At 38.3% G+C, this 23,771-nt stretch overlaps 1 long non-coding RNA gene across 2 annotated transcripts; it reads left to right on the forward strand.

Annotated features, from left to right (window-relative positions):
* The first annotated feature begins 837 nt into the window (after positions 1-837).
* On the forward strand, positions 838-23,024 carry LOC118556760. Of its 2 annotated transcripts, none has more exons than XR_004927332.1 (4): positions 838-988; positions 21,890-22,028; positions 22,390-22,465; positions 22,573-23,024. It is a non-coding gene; the product is annotated as an uncharacterized LOC118556760 (long non-coding RNA). The 2 variants fall into 2 exon arrangements; XR_004927331.1 differs by lacking the exon at positions 838-988 and adding an exon at positions 19,430-19,567.
* The last annotated feature ends 747 nt before the right edge of the window (positions 23,025-23,771 follow it).

Genomic DNA, 23,771 nt, shown 5'->3' on the forward strand with positions numbered 1-23,771 from the left:
ACGGCTGCTTTGAAAGAATGAGACCCCTTTCCAAACCAAGAAGTTTGTCCGATACAGCCAAACCCAGCACAAAGTAGAGCTGCTGCTTCTCCGCATCGAAAGGAGCCAGTTCAGGTGGTTTGGTCATCTGATCAGGACGCCCCTGGCTGCTTCCCTTTTAGGGGTTTTCAGGAGAGTCCAACTGGGAGGAGAGCCCAGGGCAGACTCCAATCTCACTGGAGGGAATATATATATAAGATATATATAATAAGGTAAAGGACGTGGCTGAGAAGAGGGATGTCTGGGTTTATCTCTTGGACCTGTTGCCCCTGCGACCCAATCTTGGATAAGTGGAAGACGAAGGTTGGCTGGCTGCTTGGGGTTAACTGTATAGTGAGCTACCTCTGTAGGAACCTTAGTGGGCTGTGTAGTTCTGCTGTCAACTTTGGTGATACTGACCTCAAACTAAGTGGTTCACTTTGTTAAGTTATGACTGATGCTTTAGTTAGAGCTTGAACAATCTGTCATTCCAAACGCAACCTGTTTTGAATAAGAGTGCATTTTTTTATTGAAGCTGATCATTTCCCACTATCTCCAGCATCTCTAGTTTCGTTCCAATGTAGAGAATACTTTGTTTTATCTGATAGCCTTCGGTCTTTTCTGCAACATTATCTCAGTTTGATCAAACCTTTAAACATTGCAAAAAGGCATTAAGAGTCGGTTCAGCCTGCATCAGACTGTGGTGTGTGAGGATGCGGTTTTCATATCTTTCAACCTGTGACCGTTTTTGTGCATCTTGTCATTATCTCAGAAAAAAAGTCACCAGTTCCTGTTCTGCTCTCATGTTCACCTATTTAAGACCCTTCGGTGATTGAAGGACCAACATTGACAGCTGAGATCCAGTCGGCTTTACAGAACACAGCAGATCCAACCAGGCTGACTTTCACCATGAAGGGCAAAATGTCTCTGCCTGTTCTCACAGTCTGGATCCTCGTCGCTGTAGCTGCTGGTAAAGTACTGTTTATTTTTTATATTTTAGGTCAAGTTACACTTTTTGGGTCATTTTTTATCCGGAGAGTCAAGATCTTTGAATGCCAATGAGTCGTCTTTAAAAAGGTTTAATAAAAAAGGTTAATAAAACCAGAGAACTGTTCAATTAACATATCGAGTTGGTTTCTAGATGTCTAATTGCATCTGTGTAAGTAATTAATGTGTTTTTACTGAGTGAATTGGGTAACTGAAATAAATTACCTTCCAATGATATTCTAATGTATTGAATAGGTCTGTATATAGTTTTACTTTAAAAAAAATAAAGGGCTGAACATGGAGACCGTCTGTAGAACTGTCCTCCAGTTACGTCCTCTGGTTTCTGTTTTAAACAGACCGGCTCATTGCATCTTAAAAACAATCAATCTATTAAATCGGAAAGATTTGATTAAATATGCAGATTCTGTTGTGGTATTTTACATTATAAAAGGACTGGCTCCACATCCATCACAATAATTTATTAAGAAAACAGAAAATCAAAGCAGATTAACTAGCGCAAGCCTGATGTGTGACTGCCCAGTCCCTTTTTTGAGGAGAAATTACTTTGGACAGGCGGGTTTCTCCAAACATGGAATTCACAATTCCTGCTGGTTTTAAACGTGATCAGACAAATTTTAACCTATTTACAAAACATTTAAAGTTTTGGTTATTGGACGAAGTTGCTCCCACAAACTGATTTTAACTTTGCATATATATATATATATATATATATATATATATATATATATATATATATATATATATATATATATATATATATATATATATATACTGTACATATATTACACTGCACTGCTAAGAGGGAACTAAAGGTAAGTGCATTAAGTATTTTCTTGAAATTAGTGTATTTGTCCCCAATTTTCAGCAGGTAAATAATATTATCTGCCAATGGAATATGGAATAAATAGTTTGACCCCCAAAATAAGACAATTACATATATTGATTTGAAATAAGATGATGAAGAGGAATTGTTCCTTTTTTAAGTGCAAACATTTTATTCCGTATTTACCTGCTCAAATCAAGGACAAATACACTAATTTCAAGAGGATTTTACTTATTTTTATTTCCCTTTTTGCTGTGTTTTTTTAATTTTATGGACATTTTAGGGTTTATTTTCATGATGGTGATCTTAAAGAATGAAGTAAAACTTGATTACGATTATATGCACTGGCATCAATATGTGGATACTATACATATTAAATGATTGTGCTTATTTTATTTTTTTATTTTTCTAACAACTAAAAACAAACAGTGCAATATTTTTTTTCGTATACAGTCACAGTTCTTGTTTTTGTTTTTGTTTTTTGTTGTTCTTTTTGCATTGTATTGTTTGTTTTTTTTTTTAGGGTGGATGTGCATCCCGAGGGACTGGCAATGGAAATTAATACTGGCTATAATCTTGCATATTTACATTGTGTTCATTAAAATGCATTCTCTCATTATAAATAAATGAGTACAAATCCAAATGGAATAATATGTTTGCACTTAAAATAGGAGCAACGCATCACCATTATCTTATTTCAATTGCAATCTAATTATCTTATTGTAGGGGTTAACATTTTTATTCCATTGGCAGATAATCTTATTTATCTTCTCAAATAAAGGACAAATAAACTAATTTCAAGAATATTTTACTTACATTTAGTTCCCTTGTTGCAGTGTAAATAAATAAATACTAAAGACAAATCTATCCAGCCCTCTCTGGTCTACAAGTTGGTTTCTCTACTGGGTGCTGAACTGTTTTTGTTAGGTACTGTAAAGAGACTGACTATTAAATATGTGTTAGTTTTCAGTTAATCCTTGATTATAAGAAAAAATAAATTTAACTTGGTGAAAGTAATTTCCTTCTTGTTTTGTTCTCTGTGTTTCAGTCAATTTGTTCCAAGTCGCTGAAGGCCATTGTCATGTTTGCCCACGTTGCTGTACCCAAGGGTCACAAAATGTCGACGGGAAAATCGTAAAGTGTTACGAACAAAAACCAGGACTCGTCTGTCACAGACACTTCTATTTGTAAGGACAGCAGATAGCAGATAGAACACCAGTTCATCCTTACACCTACTTTTCTCAGTGTTTTGTAGACGTGATATGAGCGCCATCTAGTGGTAAAATGTTAAAGAAGCTGTAACAGTGGTACCTAGAGAATAATGTTACTAATTGTGTTAACATTCAGAGAATGACGGAGGTTTTTCATGCACTACTCTGCATTTGGTTTTACATCGACATTTTAAGAAAAACTTATGATTATGATGAAAACATAGAGCTGAACTAGGTTTAGTGATATAATCTAAACAACATTTTGGGGACTTAAAGGATTCATATGTTTGCCTGAAACAATAACAATACAATGGTCCAAATGCTTGTTTCTCTCTTTGCAGCGTTGTTCTCGAAGGTGGTAAAGAACTCTGCATCAACCCAACATCCGACTGGCTTCAAGAAAAGATACATAACGTGAGCATCAACTATCAGATCACAACTGAGTCAATAAAACACAATCTAATTCATGTTATTTATGACCGGAAGTGCTGTAAGAGACCTGACCTGACACAACCTGCTCATTTTTCATATCAGTCCGTCTGCTTCATGTTATCAGACAGATCCTATTAAAGAAACATTACATTTTTAAGGTCTGTACAGAACACCGATCATGGCTCTGTCTGTGATTGCCACTCCAAGAAAATCTTCTAGTCCCTCGAGTTATTCAACTGTATGATTAGGGCCATAGTCCAGTTGGAAGATCCATTTATGTCGAGTCTATAACATCCTGGCCTACTCTGAGTGCAGACCTTATCAAATTGGGAATCTGTGGCTAAACTTAAAGATCAATGTTCACAAGTGAAAACCATCTAACATGGAGGAGCTGGAGCAGTTTAGCCTAGAAGAATGGGCAGTAATTGAGTTTAGACATAAAATCAAACTCGAAAACTCTGCTGCGTTTTCCGACTGTCTCGTCCGGACCCCAGGGGAAGACTTCACTAATCCTAATCCTAAAAGGAACTTCCAAACCCATAGACATTCAAATCTTTCTCGTCTTCTGCCGTGGTCCGTGCACCAAAGACTTTCTACTGATTTATGTCAATAAATCTATCTGATTGCCTCTTCTGTCTGTGAGCCTCTCCAGGTTGAAATGGTAACACAACAAATATGGAGATTAATGTTGATGAAACGTGTATTGATTTTCTATGATAAGAGAACATTTTATTAATCATTTGCTTTTCTTTCCTTTCGCTTTTTTCATGACAGGAAAACCTAAAGTGCCTTCCATCTGATGGGTAGAAATCATAAGGCTGCAGCAAACACAAGACAAGAAAAACTTCAACTTCCCTTCTTTACTAACCGCTTCAAGAAAGAAAAAATTCATAAAAAAAAAACTGGGTATAAAAATGAGCAATGAGCCAATCAGTCGGTCAGGGGTCAAACAGCGACCAGTTTTCCTTTGAGCAGCTCTGACCTGTGATCAGAAAGTTAAACAATAAATAAACAGATTATTTTTCCTGTATCTTAACTGTCGCCTAACTGAAAATACCAGAATTTATCGTCATGTGAACTGTTGATCACAGCATGTTTGTTGATGTGTCTCGTTTTCAATGTAATAAAAAGTTTTATGAAAGTCAGGGACAGACGCTTTGATCCAGAAAAGAGGACATGGCTTGTTAGTATCAAAACTACTACTTTTGTCCAGTAACCTCCAAAACAATGCCTTTTCTTTTTGTTCTCAATGCTTAATACATGTATTTGCTGAATTAGGACGAACATTCCTTTAAGTACTTTCCATGTGTCACAGTCCTTAGAAAGAAAATCCAAATCTTCAGGTCAGACGTATAACAAAAGAAATCGGGGATCGGCCGATAAAAGCCTGGTTGGTGCATCTCTAAATAAAGTGTTTTACATGTTTGTAGAATTACAAGGTCCAACAGAACCTTCACCTTTAAGAAATAAAATGCATTCATACAAACTGACTGGTTTTACCACACATTTTTTGCTTTTAAGGCTTGTGGGTTAGAATTCATTGCTATACATTATGACCACACATTCCGTCTGTGGTGTAGCAGGGTAATCTGCCTCTTTAATGCAGGGGGTCCTGGGTTTGAAACCCTGGTGTCAGGAAGGCCATCCATCTTAAAATATCTGCTAAATTTTAATGACTTGGGGTAGAGATCCCTGAAAGTACACATACACACATCTGTATAACCATACAGTTAAATATACATCATTTTAAATCCAAAGTATGACACAACAGTCAATTTAAGCAGATCCTGTAACATAAATCAGGAAGCGCTTATCTCCAGAAGTTCTGATAATTAAGCTCGGAGTGACAGTGGAGAGAAATTATTTACTTTTACGGGAGGATACCTCCCAAAGAACCGATATCAGTGTAATCGGACATCTAACAGAAACCAGCGGGGGGTTAAGAGGGCAGGAACAACATGGAAAAAACAGAAACATTTCAAAGGGACCGAAAAAAAAAGATAATGATGAGTTAATGGCAGCAATAGATCTGTTGTTTCTTACGTCTGAGAAGGAAGGGAGACACCGCTAAACACAGTAGCTCTGAACGAGGAGTACTTTCTGCAGGAAAAAAATATATAAAAAATTTAAAAAAGGGTACTGATCACTGATGGCAGCAGTTGCTTCTTCTTTGGGAATAAAAGCTTTTTTTTTATTCCCATAGAAAGCAGCACTTTATGAGGAAAAAAATAGATTACATTACAGTTTTGGCACCATAAGCTCCTTCATGACTCCATACTAGAAGAAAAACCCACAGAACCAGCAGCATTTTATTAGGGAGGAAATAACACATAAAATTACACTTTTAATGTTAATGGCAGCAATAGTCCCACCAGTGGTATTAGGAAGGGAAGAGTCACAGTTAAACATAGAGGTACTGAGAATATTTTTTAAATAAAAAAAAGTACAAAAAGAGTACACTTTGTTTCTGGCAGCCAAAGCTCTAATTCAATTCAATTCAATTTTATTTATATAGCGCCAATTCATGAAGCATGTCATCTCAAGGCTCTTTACAAAGTCAAATTCAATCACATTATACAGATTGGTCAAAAATGTCCTATATAAGTTGATTGCAGCAAAGTCCCAACAAGTGGCATTCACTCCTGGAGAAGCATAGAGCTACAGGGAGAGTCGTCTGCATTGTCCATGGCAGTTAATAAAGAGCTAAGCACAAAAAAAACACTGAACTGCAATTATTTCCCATCATTAATGACAGCTCTGCCCAAGAAACATAAAACATTTTTTTGAGGAAGTAAAAATACAATATTTCACCAAACTGCAGTGAGCAAAACTCAATCAGGAAGTTAAAGTGCGAAAATTTCATCACTTTTTTATTTTCAAAACAATCTTGTTCCAAAAAATACAGAACATTCAGATGTCTGTTGATTTTTAAATACAACAGGATATTAATTGGCAAACAAATTCAGAACTTTAAACATTTATCGACAGAACCTACTGAGCATTTAGTGGTGATGTCATTTTCACGAGTACATCCGTTTACATGTCCGTCCATGTGTTTCTTCCCAGTCATCCTGATTATCAGGTTAAAATGACACAACCATCAAGAAGTGTTCAAGTTATTTTTTTCTGCATACAGATGCAGCATAAAGGCCGTTTAGCTGAAAGCTTTCCGAGCTGAGATCCTGGGTTTTGGTGCTGCTATGGTTTCAAACATGGAGGAATCTGTCTGTCAGCCACTGGGCCTCAGTCCGATTGCTGTTGTTCTCTCTGCAGCAGAAGGTAGAATATCTTTATTTCAGATGATTATATTATCGGGTTATATAGTCAGCAATGTAAACTTAAAGGCAATTTATTCAATATTAAATATTTCCGACTGCCACTTAGTTTTCCGGAGATAACTCAGAAACACTGATTTTTTAAATTTCCTTTTTTTTTAGGAACAAGAATAGACTTGTTGTTGTTTTCAATGCATAATTTTACAGAAATAAAAGAAAACTGAACGCATCTGTAGTTGGTCTTCTGTACACACACATAATAAAAGCATTTCTCTCTGATGATACAGGCAAGGAGGAGGCATCCTGCTGCAGCGCCGCAGCAGAAGGCCGATGGAAGATCAGCTCACCAGCTGCTTCGAGCAAAAACTAAAGTGGGTCTGCAGTCAGCACGCCTACCTGTGGGGTTTAAATGTTTGCATAAATGTTTCTGCCTGCTTTGAGTTTAAAGTTTAGCAGAACTGCTGCTGTTATCCCACCACTGTCCAACAGCGACGTGAGTCTTCGTCTGTCCCAACCTAGCCTGGTTTTGTCAGGACGCCTGGATCCATTTTGGTTGTTAAGGAGTAAAAACAGAAGACAAACACGCATCAGTTTTCTGCTTATTCATAGCCTCAGGGCAGCGTTGTGTGTTTTCCGCGAAGCACTGCTGGCCATCTTCAGCACTTAGAGGCTGACCAGTGGACAGGTCAACAAGCCTTCCCTTGGACTTATATGTTGGTTTTAGACTGTTGGTGGAAACAGGGGAAAACCCATAAACACGGTGGGAGAACATGCACCCTCCACACATAAAGGCAGGAGATTCAAACTCAAGACCACCTCACTGCTGGACAAGAGCGCCCCCTACTGCACTACTATTCATCCGACAGGGAAGAATTTCCTGTAACACTTTCAGATCTCCCATAAAAACATAATTTTCAGCTGAAAGCAGTCACATGCTGATGTTACAAACTGTTGAATCTCCATCTTTTTATTTTTTAATCTCTCTTAAATGCTAAAATGAAAAAAAAAACTGTAACCCTTGTTCTTCTCCTGTTTCTTTGTTTGTCTCTTATGTGTAAACTTAGCCGGAGTGGCCAAAAAGAGACTTCACCACAGTAACACATGGTGACAATAAATAATCTTTAAATGTTTCTCTGAGCAAGGCACTTAACCAGTCTGTGTGTCTGAGTATGAATGTGAGTGAAATTTGGTGAGCGTCGCTCTGGTGTAAAAAAGCTTTAAGGAGTTAGCATGACTAGAAAGGAGCTGCATACATTTAATCCATTTAAACACATTTACAACATGACTTCAAACAGCTCCAAATTAAGATAGATATTTATTTAGAAATCTGCAAACTCTAAAACATGAAACTTATTCTATTTGTGCCTTTAGAAACTTCTAAAACCTGTCAAATAATGTGATCAGGATAATAACTAATTAAGCCAAGCTGCCCCCACTGGAACTCCTCTGCTTGGGCTAGTAGAAGCTAGAGTACCCAGAAAAAAACCCATGGATGCACATGGGTTCACTGGGATTGGAACCCAGGACCTTCTTGCTGCAGGGCAGCTGTGTCATTGTGCAGGAAAGGGTAAGTCTTAAAATAAAAATCCAGTTTCCACCTTCAGGTGGAGGCAAAGAGTCATGATCATCTCTGACATGTCAGGGTAATAAGATGATAAGAAATAAGAACGTCAGATAAACTAAAACAACTAATCAAACCTTTTAATTGGTGCTAAAAGGAAATAAAACATTCACAGAATCATGATACAGACGTCAGAACCCTTTCTGATTAATTAATAAGATCCAGTCACAGATTTATTTTACTGTAGGAGAGTTTTCCTCCGTAACAGAAAGAAAACAGATGATCTGAAACCATCATAAAGCGGTGAGAAGCTGCTAAAGGAGGCTTTTAATGTGAATTTATAACGCTGCAGATAGGAGATCTAAAGCTGGACAGATCTCAAGCTGTAGGAAACTGCATGTTTTTATTCCTTAATTTGACAAAAGCAAAATATAAAATTACTAAAAATGTTACTTTAATTTTAGTGCCATTTAGTAAGAAAAACTACAAGTAGATGTCCATGGTACAGCTTTGCCTGCTGCACCATGGACATTTCAGGGCACTCTCAGCCTCCCATACAGCTCCAGATCCCATGCTCCATTAATCACCTACACCTGTCAGCCACTAATCAGCCAGCACTCAGCACACCTGTCAGCCTCCCTATTTAAGCTCCCTGCTTTCAGTCCTCCCCTGTCGGTTCGTTCTGTTGGTTAGTTTTCATCTGCTCATGACTGCTCGCCTACCTTTGCCTTGCCAGCCTGAATTTCCTTCGTCTCCGGTCCTTCAAGTATTCACCCTGACATTCTGCTGTTGCTCGGTACCGCAAGTATTCACCTGCCGAGCTGCCAGTTCCTGCCATCACCATCCTCCAGCCCGGTACAGACTGTTGGTTTATCCATCCTCCACTATCTACAACCTTCAATAAACTCTTTAAACTAAGCTCTGCTTGTGTGTGGTTGTGTTCGGGTTCATATAAATCATGACAGCAGATGTCTGGTTTGAACTTTAAATCTATGAACAATGTCATGATGTTGGTGAGGAAGCAAATCAGTACAGTTTTGATTTCTTATTTCTTATTAACTCTAAGAAGACTCTAAGTCTTCTTAGATTTAAGATATGATTGGTTGGATTCTAAAGTTGGGCCTGAAAACCAGACCGCATATAAAAAATATTAAATAAACGGCATAATTAAAGCAGGCAGAAAAGCAAACTAGTGTACCATCCAGCCTTAAAATCCTCTGCTAGGCCTGTCGTTAGTTTCCTCTCATGATGGGCTGATTTGCACACAAATACCACATAAATGTCAGATAATCATCAGCCCTATAGAATGAGGCGCTGTGGTAAAATTTGCTTCATTATCATTCTTGCATTTAGCTACAAAATGAGGTTTTCGTGCTGAAGAAATGACATTGGTTCAATGCAAAATCAGTCACTAAAAATGCAACTATGTTATAATCCTCAGTTTTGTGATGGACTTTACTTTTGATCCTTCCTTCAGTTATTATTTCTAGTGTCATATATATTTCTTAGTTCCTTGTGTGCTGCTTCTGTCAGATTTCTGTTTCCTCCCTGTCTGCCTTTCCTCCTTCACTTTCTTTGCTGACACCTGTCACTTTACTTATTGATTCACTGAATTCTCCTGTGCTTCTGATTCCCCTCTATTTAAAGCCACCTGTCTCCCTTCACCAATTGCCAGACCCTCCTTTGTGTTCATCAGTTTTGGATTCCTGGTTCTGGACTAATTTGGACTTTGTAAGAGTAAATTTCATCATTAAATCACTTCGTCGTGCTGCTTCTCGGCTCTGTTCTGCGCTCTGGTCCAGCTGATCTGCCTTCACTTCTCCAAAATCAAGTTTCTTCCCCACAGTGCTGTGAAAAAGTGTTTTCACCCTTAAATTATTATTATGGACTCTTTTTTAATCTATTTTTCAATGTTTCAGATCATTAAAAAACTAATAATAAAAATAATCTGTGTTAAAACAAATCTATTCTTTTCCAAACAGACCTCTTTGAGAGATGCTCATCTCATTTTCTGTCAGAAATAAACTTTGTGTTTGAATGAAAATCTTTTTAAATCAGAGTTTCCAACCGTGCTCCTTAGAAAAAACTTCCTCACAGTTTATCTGCTTCTGGACAAGATCCCAGAGGGAGTCTGGAGTCAAGCTCCAAAGTCATAGCATTAAAGTCCAAACTCTGGTTCAAGGTCAAGGCAGGAACCACTCCAGTTAGGTCAATGTCCTAAACTTTTCATTTCTGGTCATAATCAAGTTAAATAACCAAATTTGTCATTTAATCAGAGTAATAATACCTTTGAGATTTGGCAAGAGGAAAGTGAAATCAGAGCTGATTGTTTTTAACTGTAACTATTAACAGAAAACAAGCAAAAGATCCTGGTTATCCAGAAAATAATGAGTTCCCTGATCCTTAATAAAAGTAGCAGCTGAATTTCTATTTTAAAAAAAATCTGTTAACTATCTTTGTTACATACATCGATTAAATTTTCCACAACAATCATCACAAACCTGCTTTTACTCTTTAATATGAATGACATCAAACTATTAAAGTAACGAACACACTTTTTATATAACTGTATAAAAATGAATTTTGTGATCAAGTTGATTTATTGGGACGGGATCATGCAGCTGCTTTCTGCCACCTTTAAAGCAGTGACTTGGCTTGTGCTGGTGTGACACATAATAACCAGAGGATATCGTTCCATCTGATAAGACAAACAGTTTTAGTTATCTTGTGACTTTAACAGTGTCCGTTGCAAACTAGCAACTAAAAAGTTAGCAGACTGCAGTGATCCGATTTAAACCCAGTCTGTAATGTTTTCACTGGAGTCAGACTTTCCAGGGTCCAGGATTAGATGGCAACAGCTGTGGGTATCAAGCTGATACTGAGTATACATTAGGTTTGTTTCATCGTTCTTTGATGGATGTTGATTAGATGTTGCTGGCTCTCTACTTTAGTTTACAGCCCTCGTGTTTTGCTGACTCTGACTTTATTTATTTTCTAACACCTTGTAGTTTGTAAAAAGCAAATTTATTTTATGTAACATTTTTTTCTCTGCTGTGTTAGGTCTGAGAATTTACTAAAAGCTGGAAATTCATAAATCCAACTTCAACTGATTCAGGAAATGCATAAGTGAGAGTAAACACATATGATCATTATATTTCATTTAATCAGGCAATTTGTATCCTACAAATTTTCACGTGGATGAATAAAAAAACAAGAAAAAAAACAAGAAAAATGAAAATATAAGAGGCACAGCGCCACAGTTGGTAGACCTTTTTTGTACATCAAGAAGGTCCTGGGTTTAAATCCCGGCCTGGGGATTTTCTCTGTGGAGCTTGCATGTTCTCCCTGTGCATGTGTGCGTTCTCTCTGGGTACCCCAGCTTCCCCCCACAGTCCAAGAACGTGGCTGTTAGGTCAATCTGTCTCTCTAAGTTACCCTTAGGTACAGAGGTGGTTGTAACTAGTTACATTTACTCAGTTATATTTATTTGAGTAACTTCATGAACAAAATTTACATTTAGGAGTAGTTTAGTTGCTGCACTGTACTTATTACTTTTAGCTGAGTCATATTATAGCTCAAGTATCTTTACTCTTTGGTAAAATATCTGACTACTCTATCAACTGTGAGTAACTTCATGAATAAAGAACATACTTGCTTTCACCAAAAGTGCAACAGAGGTACAAAAACCTAGACTTTCTATGTTGAAGTGAGACTTCTTATATGTACACAAGCTTTGTTATTTTCTACCTGCTGAGATTATTGAGCCATTTGGAGGTCAGATGAACAAACAGTAAACGGTATATATTGTCACTGGAAGTACTTTGCACTAGAGTCACTCTGCAGCCCCCAACCGCCACATAAACATGGTATAAATTTGGTCCACTTGCACAGACAGTGGAAGCAGATGGACACTGCTGTTATTTTTCTAGGCCCAGATTTTTACTAGCTAATTAAAATCTTCTTAAACTGTAAAATATTAGAGTATTTGTCTTTTATCAGCCACTTCCAACAACTTTTAATCAAAAGCAGACTGATCGGCCCCTGTTCATTAAACTTCAGTCAGAAAACAGGAGGACTTTTTAATAAGTGTCCCATCACGGTTAAGCTCTCTATGTCTCTGAACACGCTGACTATGAATGCTCATTTTAAGCTGGAAACATTCTGTGGGTTCAGCAACACTAATCTTAAACAATCTAACCAGTGGAACATCTATAAATATTGCATGTTTGTTTTAAACTTTCAGCTTCATGGTGCGCAACATTGTGGTTTTCTAGTATGCCAACTTGCACAAAACACCGTTTCCTGTTACTTATTTCATGCTCTCTAATTTAAGAGCCTTAAAAGTTTAATGAAGCCATATTTAGAGCTAGTGTTTTACAGCAGAGATACTAGTCTGTTACAGAGTGAATCCCAAACATGTGGACGATTTTCTCCATTCAGAATGTTTGACTTTGCCCGTCATGAATAGCAGTAAAACAATAACTGAAAACTGTTCATAGCAGCAATAGCAAAGAAAAAAGGCTATTTGTACGCAAGACTTTAAAGTCACACTTTAAACTTTATCAGGGCTGTGGCTCTGATAAGATCACTGATCAGATTTCCCCCTAACACTGCCACCATTAAAGTAACAAAAAATAGTTGATTATCCATCCATTAATCCATCCCTCCATCCATCCATCCATCCATCCATCCATCCATCCATCCATCCATCCATCTAAATAACATTTCTAAAAATATAAATTGGTTTAGTGTTGCTTTTACAAGATATACCACAGTGTCATGCACAGTTTTCTGTTCTACAATGTCTTTCATTTGATATTTTAATACAATGGTTTTGAATTTTCATTACTGCACTGTTTATATGAGAGAACATGTGCAGCATTGCAGTAAAACAACCTCACACCAGCTGTGCTGTGGTGGGGGTAGGAGGGGGGGGGGGGGCATGGTATGAACAGTTTTTGCAGCTGCAGGTCCTGCCCAGCTCAACATGGTAGAACCAACACACCATGCATTCAGAGCAGCTTTCAAATATTTGTTGTAAACAGCCATCCCAGCACAAAGTAGAGCCGCTACTTCTCCGCATCGAAAGGAGCCAGTTGAGGTGGTTTGGTCATCTGATCAGGACGCCCCTGGCTGCTTCCCTTTTAGGGGTTTTCAGGAGAGTCCCACTGGGAGGAGATCCCAGGGCAGACTCCGAACTCGCTGGACGGACTATCTGTCCCGCCTGGTAAGAGAATGCCTTGTGGCCTTGGGGCCTGCCAGAATATGCTAAAGGACGTGGCTGAGGAGATGTCATGGTGCAGTTTTGCCTGCTGCACCATGGATATTCTTGGCAGTCTCCACCTTCCATTCAAGCTCCGTTTACAGACCTCAGTAATCATCTACACCTGTCAGCCACTAATCAAGCCAGTACTCTGCACACCTGTCATCCTCCCTAGTTTAGCTCCCTTCAGTTAGCTCTTCCCTGTCAGTTTGTTCTGTTGGTTTTTGCTCACTACTGCTCATGACTGCTCACCTCACCTGTTCTTGTCCAGCTGGAGTTCCCTTCATCTCCGCGTGCCTGCTATGGTTCTGGTTTTGCTCTCACTCCAGTCCTGCTAGTATTCACCCAGTCGTGCTGCTAATCCTGCTGTGGTTCTGGCTCCATGTCTCCTCTCTGCCATGCTGCTGGTCCTGCTACCTCCATGCTCTGGCTCCATCCTGCTAGCCAGCTGCAGCCATTAACAGCCTCCTGCTCCAGCCCTGGACAGACTGTTGGTTTATTCATCCTCCAATATCCACTCCCTTCAATAAACTCTCTAAACTAGCTCTGCTTGTGTGTGGTTGTGTTCAGGTTCATATAAATCATGACAGGAGAGGGATGTCTGGGTTAAGCTGAGGGCTGGCTGACTCTTTGGGGTTAACTGTAGAGTGAGTTACCTCTGTAGAAACCAGAGCTTGAAAAATATGTCATTGCAACCTGTTTTGTATAAGAGCATGTTTTAATTGCAGCTGCTCATTTCACGCTATCTCCAGCATCTTAAGTTTCGTTCCAATGTACAGAATACTTTGTTTTATCTGAAATCCTTCAATCTTTTCTGAAACATTATCTCAGTTTGATCAAACAGTTGCAGCTTCTGAACATTACAAAAAGACGGTAAGAGTCGGTTCAGCCAGCATCAGACTGTGGTGTGTGAGGATGCGGTTTTCATGTCTTTCATGCTGTGACCCTTTTTGTGTATCTTGTCATTATCTCAGAAAAAAAGTCACGAGTTCCTGTACTGCTCACATGTTCACCTATTTAAGACCCTTCCTTGATTGAAGGACCAACATTGACAGCTGAGATCCAGTCAGCTTTACAGAACACAGCAGGTCCAAGCTACACTTCATGGGTCATTTTTATCCACAGAGTCAAGATCTCTGAATGGCAATGATTCGACTATACAAAGATTTTTAATAAAAGATTTTGCGCATTTATTGAATATTTCTAGCAAAAACCGATAGCTTGTCTTCTTCCCCTATCCGTTACAAAATAAACGCATAAAAGATTACGTCTCTACCATTTACGGATCAGGAGATATGGAGCGTTGTTCGAGGCAAAGTATTCCATTCTATTCCAATGAGGCAGAGTCTGACACAAAGTGTCTGCACTTCAGTAGACTGGCCCTGCAGCAGAGGTGTGAGTGAGTTTCCATGACGACGGACCTCAGGCTACAGGCTCTATTGGGATAGAATGGCAACTTTCGACACCCACTGCAGTGGCTGTGATGAATGTAGGAATCTGAAATTCGCACAGTCACTTCCTCTTAACAATTTAAAATGTTCCAGCGATTATCAGGCATGTGTCATTTTTCTCTCCCTTTTTGGATTTCACATGCTTTCCTATTGGGCCTTGGACTCCAACAGGACCTGTCATGATGCCCAGACACGACCCCCCCCCCCCCCCCCCCCCCCCCCCCCCCGGCCTATACAGCACCACCCACCTGTGGGAAATGGCACTACACACCATTTTGGTCAAATGTTGAGTTCTGGGCCCAGATTTGGTGAGGCTGAGTTGCTAAAGAAGGCCGATCTGAGCCATAGCCTTTGGTGAGCTTTGGTGACATTAAGTATTGGCACCAAAGTTTGGTTTGGACCAAACTGACAGAGTATAATCACCCGGTGATACTGAACACAACCATGTTAGCGGCTAATGGTTAGGATGTTGCTAACCGGAAGTAGCTCTAGGAAGCTCATACAAACTTCTGCTTCACAGAGTCTGTACTTCCTTTAGAGAGAAATATCCACAAAAAATTTGGCCCATGTCGCATAAAGCATCTCCAAGCTATGAGGTGTCAAACATCCAATGCTTTTCAATGGGGGACTAAACCCCTTATGTTCCCAGAAATGCATGCCCATATAAGGTGCTACAGTATAGCTCAGACACAAAGTGCAGGCTTTGAATGCAAGAGATTGTGGGATCGATTTCCGGTGTGGGAGACTTAGAGTTTTATATTATACTCCCCACAGTGTGTATATCAAAACATGTGTGCTGATCCCATGAAGTATTTTTTTGTACCACCCGCCATTTTGAGTTACCATGGCAACGTTATAAACAACTTACTTTCTCCCTATTTGAGGGACATCCCAGTAAAGGATTTGGACCAAACTAACAGAGTACACTCACCCGGGGATACTAAACTCAACCATGTTAGCAGCTAACGGTTAGCATATTGCTAACCGGAAGTAGCTCCAGGAAGCTCATACAAACTTCTGCTTGATAGAGTTTGTACTTCCTTTAGAGGGAAAGCTGCATAACAAATCTGGGCCATGTCGGATAAAGCATGTATATTTTATGACGTGTCAAACATCCATTTTTTGACCCCTATTTGCCTCTGCTACATGCTGCAGAAATGCTCCAAAGACACTAAAATCACACATTCACCTCAGTACCTCACATGATAAAGGTAATGATAATTAAGACAGAGGGCTGCAACAGTGATGGCCCGAATGGAAGCATCCACCCCCACAATCTATACATGAAAATGTGCTGCTGGGTCTCATGATGTGTGCTATTACTTATGGTGTCACTCAAAGTAACCATGGTAACATCGTACCCCAGAAACTGAAGCCATAAACCCACTTAGGAATGAATGGGAAAATGACTTTTTGGGAATTTCAGGATTTTCTCCTGAAATTTAGGCACTTCTCAGTACAGGATTTCAACCAAGCTAACAGAGTAACATCACCCGGTGATACTGAACACAACCATGCTAGCGGCTAACGGTTAGCATGTTACTAACCGGAAGTAGCTTTAGGAAGGTCCTACCAACTTCTGCTTAGCCAGAGTTCTTCTGCCTTTACAGATACAGAGGGCTGCAGCTGTCAGTGAGTCTCCATGACAACACTGCTAGCCAGAGGCTCCTAGGAGGTCCATTGACTTAACATGGCACCTTTCAACGGCCGCTGCGGGGGCCGTGAAGACTGTAGGAAGCTGAAATTTGCAGTGTTACTTCCCGTTGCTATTTTTGACGGTACGGTATGCACCACGAGGCAGGCGCCTTGCTAAAATTTTCTAATTTTCTTAGACAAACAGTTTTAGTTATGTTGTGACTTTAACAGTGTCCGTTGCAAACTAGCAACTAAAAAGTTATCAGACTGCAGTGATCCGATTTACACCCAGTCTGTAATGTTTTCACTGGAGTCAGACTTTCCAGGGTCCAGGATTAGATGGCAACAGCTGTGGGTATCAAGCTGATATTGAGCATACATTAGGTTTGTTTCATCGTTCTTTGATGGATGTTAATTAGATGTTGCTGGCTCTCTACTTTAGTTTACAGCCCTCGTGTTTTGCTGACTCTGACTTTATTTATTTTCTAACACCTTGTAGTCTGTAGAAAGCAAATCAAGTTATGTAACATTTTTTTCTCTGCTGTGTTAGGTCTGAGAATTTACTAAAAGCTGGTTGGAAATGAATAAATCCAATATCAACTGATTCAAGAACTCCATAAGTGACACTAAAACACATATGATCATTATATTTCATTTAATCAGGCAATTTGTATCCTACAAATTTCCACGTGGATGAATAAAGAAACAAGAAAAAACTAAAATATAAGAAGCACAGCGCCACAGTTGGTAGAGCTTTTGTGTACATCAAGAAGGTCCTGGGTTTAAATCCTGGGCTGGGTATTATCTCTGTGGAGCTTGCATGTTCTCCCTGTGCATATGTGTGTTCTCTTTGGGTACCCCAGCTACCCCCCACAGTCCAAGAACGTGGCTGTTAGGTCAATCTGTCTCTCTAAGTTACCCTTAGGTACAGAGGTGTTAGTAACTAGTTATATTTACTCAGTTATATTTATTTCAGTAACTTCATGAACATAATGTACTTTTAGGAGTAGTGTAGTTACTGCACTGTACATATTACTTTTAGCTGAGTCATATTATAGCTCAAGTATCTTTACTCTTTGATAAAATATCTGACTACTCTATCAACTGTGAGTAACTTCATGAATTAAGAACAGACTTGTTTTCACCAAAAGTGCAACGGAGAGACAAAAACCTAGACTTTTTATGTTGAAGTGAAACTTCTTATTTGTACACAAGTTTTTTTATTTTAAGTTTATTTTCTACCTGCTGAGATTATTGAGCCATTTGGAGGTCAGATGAACAAACAGTGAACAGTAGATCTTGTCACTGGAAGTACTTTGCACTAGAGTCACTCTGCAGCCCCCAACCGCTACATAAACATGGTATAAATTTGGTCCTCTTTCACAGACAGTGGAAGCAGATGGACACTGCTGTTTTTCTAGGCCCAGATTTTTACTGGCTAGTTAAAATCTTTTTAAACTGTAAAATATTAGTTAGTATTTGTCTTTTATCAACCACTTCCAACAACTTTTAATCAAAAGCAGGCTGCTTCTCCGCATCGAAAGGAGCCAGTTGAGGTGGTTTGGTCATCTGATCAGGACGCCCCTGGCTGCTTCCCTTTTAGGGGTTTTCAGGAGAGTCCCACTGGGAGGAGATCCCAGGGCAGACTCCGAACTCGCTGGACGGGCTATCTGTCCCGCCTGGTAAGAGAATGCCTTGTGGCCTTGGGGCCTGCCAGAATATGCTAAAGGACGTGGCTGAGGAGATGTCATGGTGCAGTTTTGCCTGCTGCACCATGGATATTCTTGGCAGTCTCCACCTTCCATTCAAGCTCCGTTTACAGACCTCAGTAATCATCTACACCTGTCAGCCACTAATCAAGCCAGTATTCTGCACACCTGTCATCCTCCCTAGTTTAGCTCCCTTCAGTTAGCTCTTCCCTGTCAGTTTGTTCTGTTGGTTTTTGCTCACTACTGCTCATGACTGCTCACCTCACCTGTTCTTGTCCAGCCGGAGTTCCCTTCATCTCCGCGTGCCTGCTATGGTTCTGGTTTTGCTCTCACTCCAGTCCTGCTAGTATTCACCCAGTCGTGCTGCTAATCCTGCTGTGGTTCTGGCTCCATGTCTCCTCTCTGCCATGCTGCTGGTCCTGCTACCTCCATGCTCTGGCTCCATCCTGCTAGCCAGCTGCAGCCATTAACAGCCTCCTGCTCCAGCCCTGGACAGACTGTTGGTTTATTCATCCTCCACTATCCACTCCCTTCAATAAACTCTCTAAACTAGCTCTGCTTGTGTGTGGTTGTGTTCAGGTTCATATAAATCATGACAGGAGAGGGATGTCTGGGTTAAGCTGAGGGCTGGCTGGCTCTTTGGGGTTAACTGTAGAGTGAGTTACCTCTGTAGAAACCAGAGCTTGAAAAATATGTCATTGCAATCTGTTTTGTATAAGAGCATGTTTTCATTGCAGCTGCTCATTTCACGCTATCTCCAGCATCTTAAGTTTCGTTCCAATGTACAGAATACTTTGTTTTATCTGACAACCTTCGATCTTTTCTGCAACATTATCTCAGTTTGATCAAACAGTTGCAGCGTCTAAACATTACAAAAAGACGGTAAGAGTCGGTTCAGCCAGCATCAGACTGTGGTGTGTGAGGATGCGGTTTTCATGTCTTTCATGCTGTGACCCTTTTTGTGTATCTTGTCATTATCTCAGAGAAAAAGTCACGAGTTCCTGTACATCTCACATGTTCACCTATTTAAGACCCTTCGTTGATTGAAGGACCAACATTGACAGCTGAGATCCAGTCGGCTTTACAGAACACAGCAGATCCAACCAGGCTGACTTTCACCATGAAGGGCAAAATGTCTTTGCCTGTTCTCACAGTCTGGATCCTCGTCGCTGTAGCTGCTGGTAAAGTACTCTTTATTTTTAATATTTTAGGTCCAAGCTACACTTTTTGGGTCATTTTTATCCACAGAGTCAAGATCTCTGAATGGCAATGATTCGACTATACAAAGATTTTTAATAAAACCAGAGAACTGTTCAATTAACATATCGAGTTGGTTTCTAGATGTCTAATTGCATCTGTGTAATTAATTAATGTGTTTTTACTGAGTGAATTGGGTTACTGAAATAAATTACCTTCCAATGATATTCTAATGTATTGAATAGGTATATATATAGAATATAGTTTTACTTAAAAAAACAAAGGACTGAACATGGAGACTGTCTGTAGAACTGTCCTCCAGTTACGTCCTCTGGTTTCTATTTTAAACAGGCCAGCTCATTGCATTTTAAAAACAATCTATTAAATCGGAAGAATTTGATTAAATATGCAGACTCTGTTGTAGTATTTTACATTATAAAAGGACTAGCTCCCCATCCATCATAATAATTTATTAAGAAAACAGAAAATCCAAGCAGATTAACTAGCGCAAGCCTGATGTGTGACTGTCCAGTCCCTTTTAGAAGAAATTACTTTGGACAGGCGGTATTCTCAAAATATGGAATTCACAGTTCCTGCTGGTTTTATATGTGATCAGACATCTTTTAAACTATTTACAAAACATTTAAACATTTGGTTATTGAACAAAGGTCAATTTGATTTTAACTATGTATACATTCTTGTATGTATACATGTATATGTGCCGTATATGTACACACAAATATGTGTATATATATATATATATATATATATATATATATATATATATATATATATATATATATATATATATATATATAACTGCACTGGAAAGAGGGAAATATAAGTTAAGTACATTAAGTATTTTCTTAAAATGAGTGTTTGTCCTTAATTTTCAGCAGGTAAATAGGATTATCTGCCAATGGAATGAATAATTTGACACCCAAAATAAGACAATTAGATATATTCATTTGAAATAAGATGATGGAGAGGAGTTGTTCCTTTTTTTAAGTGCAAAAATCTTAATCATAATAATCATATTTACCTGCTCAAATCAAGGACAAAAACATTCATTTCAAGAGGATATTGCCTATTTTTAGTTCCCTTTTTGCATTGTGTTTTTTAATTTTATGGACATTTTAGTGTTTATTTTATGACGGATCTTAAAGAACGAAGAAAACTTGATTATGATTATATGCACCGGCATCATTATGTGGACATTCTATATATTAAATTATTGTGCTTATTTTATTTAAATTTTTTTTAACAACTAAAAACAAAGAATGTATTTTGTTTTTCTTATACAGTCTGGGGAAATGTATTTAATCATTAAATCTTAGTATTGTTGTCTTTTTTTTTTTTTTTTTGGCATTGTATTGTTTTTTTTTTAGGGTGGATCAGCATCCTGAGGGAATGGAGATGGAAATTAGCACTGGCTATATTCTCACATATTTACATAGTGTTCATTAATATACATTGTCCCTTTGTAGACTTCAAAAAGGGAACTAAAAGTAACAAAGTGAAATTTTCTTTAAATGAGTGTATTTGTCCTGGATTTGAGCAGAAAAGTTTAAAGGATCTGCCAATGCTAATATTGAGATTTTACTTTTATAACTAATATATCAGACTGATCTTAAAATAAAAATTGACTGGTATCACAATGTGGATATTCTATATAGTCAATAATTCTAGTTTTTTTTTTCTTTTTTTTAAATTAACTATGGATAGTAATGCTTTTTTATTTACACTGAGGTAATGGTGTATTTAATAATATTTTATCTTTCTTGATCGCTCTGTCTCCCGAGGGACTAGAGATGGAAATTACTACTGGCTGTAATCTTGCATATTTACATTGTATTCATTAAAACACATGGTTCCTTTATAAATTAATGAGTACAAATCCAAATGGAATAATATGTTTGCACTTAAAATAGGAACAACGCATCACCATAATCCTATTGCAGTCTATCTAATGATCTTATTGTAGGGGTTAACATATTTATTCCACTGGCAGATCATCTTATTTACCTTCTCAAATAAAGGACAAATAAACTCATTTCAAGAATATTTTAGTTACATTTAGTTCCCTTGTTGTGGTGTAAATAAATAAATACAAAAGACAGATCTAACTAGGCCTCTCTGGTCTACAAGTTGGTTCCTCTACTGGGTGCTGAACTGTTTTTGTTAGGTACTGTAAAGAGACTGACTATTAAATATGTGTGAGTTTTCAGATAATCTTTAATTAAAAGAAAAAATAAATTTAACTTGGTGAAAATAATTTCCTTCTTGTTTTGTTCTCTGTGTTTCAGTCAATTTGTTCCAAGGTGCTGAAGGCCGTTGTCATAAATGCCCACCTTGCTGTACCCAAGGGTCACTCAAGGTCGACGGGAAAATCATAAAATGTTTCGAACAAAAACCAGGACACGCCTGTCACAAACACTTCTATTTGTAAGGACAGCAGATAGAACACCAGTTCATCCTTACACCTACTTTCCTTTCCTCTTTCAGCTATGAGCGCAGGTCTCAGTGTTTTGTAGATGTGATATAAGCGCCATCTAGTGGTAAAATGTTAAAGGAGCTGTAACAGTGGTACCGAGAGAATAATGTTACTTATTGTGTTAACATTCAGGGAATGACAGAAGTTTTTCATGCACTATCTGCATTTGGTTTTACATCAGGCATTTTAACAAAAACTATTGATTAAGATAAAAACGTTTATTAAACAACATTTGGTAACTTAAATGTTTCATTTGTTTGCTTGAAATAATAACCATACGATGGTCCACCTGTTGTGTTTGTCTCTTTGCAGGGTCGATGTTGAAGGTGATAAAAGACGACTTTGCATTGACCCAAAATCCCACTGGTTTAAAGAAAAGATAGAAAAGGTGAGCTTCAACTATCAGATCTCAACTGAGTCATTCATCCATCCATCCATTTTATTAATCATTTATTAATCATTTGCTTTTCCTTCCTTTTGCTTTTTTCATGACAGGAAAACTTAAAGTGCATCTGATGAGTAGAAATCATCAGGCTGCAGCAGAAACAAGACAAGAAAAAGCTTCAACTTCCCTTTACTAACCGCTTCAAGAAAAAAAAAGACTGCGCTTTGTAAAAATTAGCGATGCACCAATCAGTCGGTCAGGGGTCAAAGAGTGACCAGTTTCCTTTGAGCAGCTCTGACCTGTGATCACAAAGTTAAACAAAAAATAAACAGATTATTTTTCCTGTATCTTAACTGTAGCCAAACTAAAAATATCAGAATTTATCGTTACGTGAACCGTTGTTCACAGCAAGTTTGTTGATGTGCCTTGTTTTAAATGTAATTAAAAGTTTGATGAATGATCCTGGTTGGTGCATCTCTAAATAAAGTGTTTAATATGTTTGTAGGATTATAAGGTCCAGCAGAATCTTCACCTTTAAGAAAATAAAATGCATTTATACAAACTGACTGGTTTTTCTCCACATTTTTGCTGTTAATGCTTGTTGGGTTACAAATCATTGCCATATATTATGCACCCTCCACAAATAAAGGCAGGGATTGAAACTCAAGACCACCTTTCTGCCAGACAACAGGCCCACTGCTTATTCATCCGACAGCGAAGAATTTCCTGTAACACTTTCAGATCTCCCATAAAAATATAATATTCAGCTGAAAGCTGAGAAACGGCAGTTTTACAAAGTCAAGTTGTTTATTTAGTTTCAGGAAAAAGGACAAATTTTCTCTATGGATGAGCACAAGAACGTGATTTTGCTCTATTTAGTGAAACCGCTCGCTGCCGTTCACGTGGATTCATCCTCAGACTGTCCGAATCTGTTTCAGTTCTCGTTGTGGGTGATGGCTGTGGCTCAGGGAGGGTTGTGGGTTTAATTTCAGCTCCTCCAGTCACATGCTGATGTTACAAACTGTTGAATCTCCATCTTTTTATTTTTTAATCTCTCTTGAATGCAGTGTGCGATTTGCAAAAAAAAACAGAGGGGGGGATAATTTCCTCGATTAATCACATAATGTCGATAGGTAACTCGAGATTATTTGCAAATTAATTGTATGTTTTATCCTTATTTCTGAAAGTGTAATAGCCTGTTTGGGCATTTTAATGTGCAATTTTGCAATAAATGACATTAATAAAATACATGCTTGTACAAAAAATATTTTTATTTTGTTATTTTTCAAGCACTTTTGAGAATTGGAAT

This window comes from Fundulus heteroclitus, chromosome 21, assembly GCF_011125445.2.
Source record: "Fundulus heteroclitus isolate FHET01 chromosome 21, MU-UCD_Fhet_4.1, whole genome shotgun sequence".
NCBI classification, from domain to species: domain Eukaryota; kingdom Metazoa; phylum Chordata; class Actinopteri; order Cyprinodontiformes; family Fundulidae; genus Fundulus; species Fundulus heteroclitus.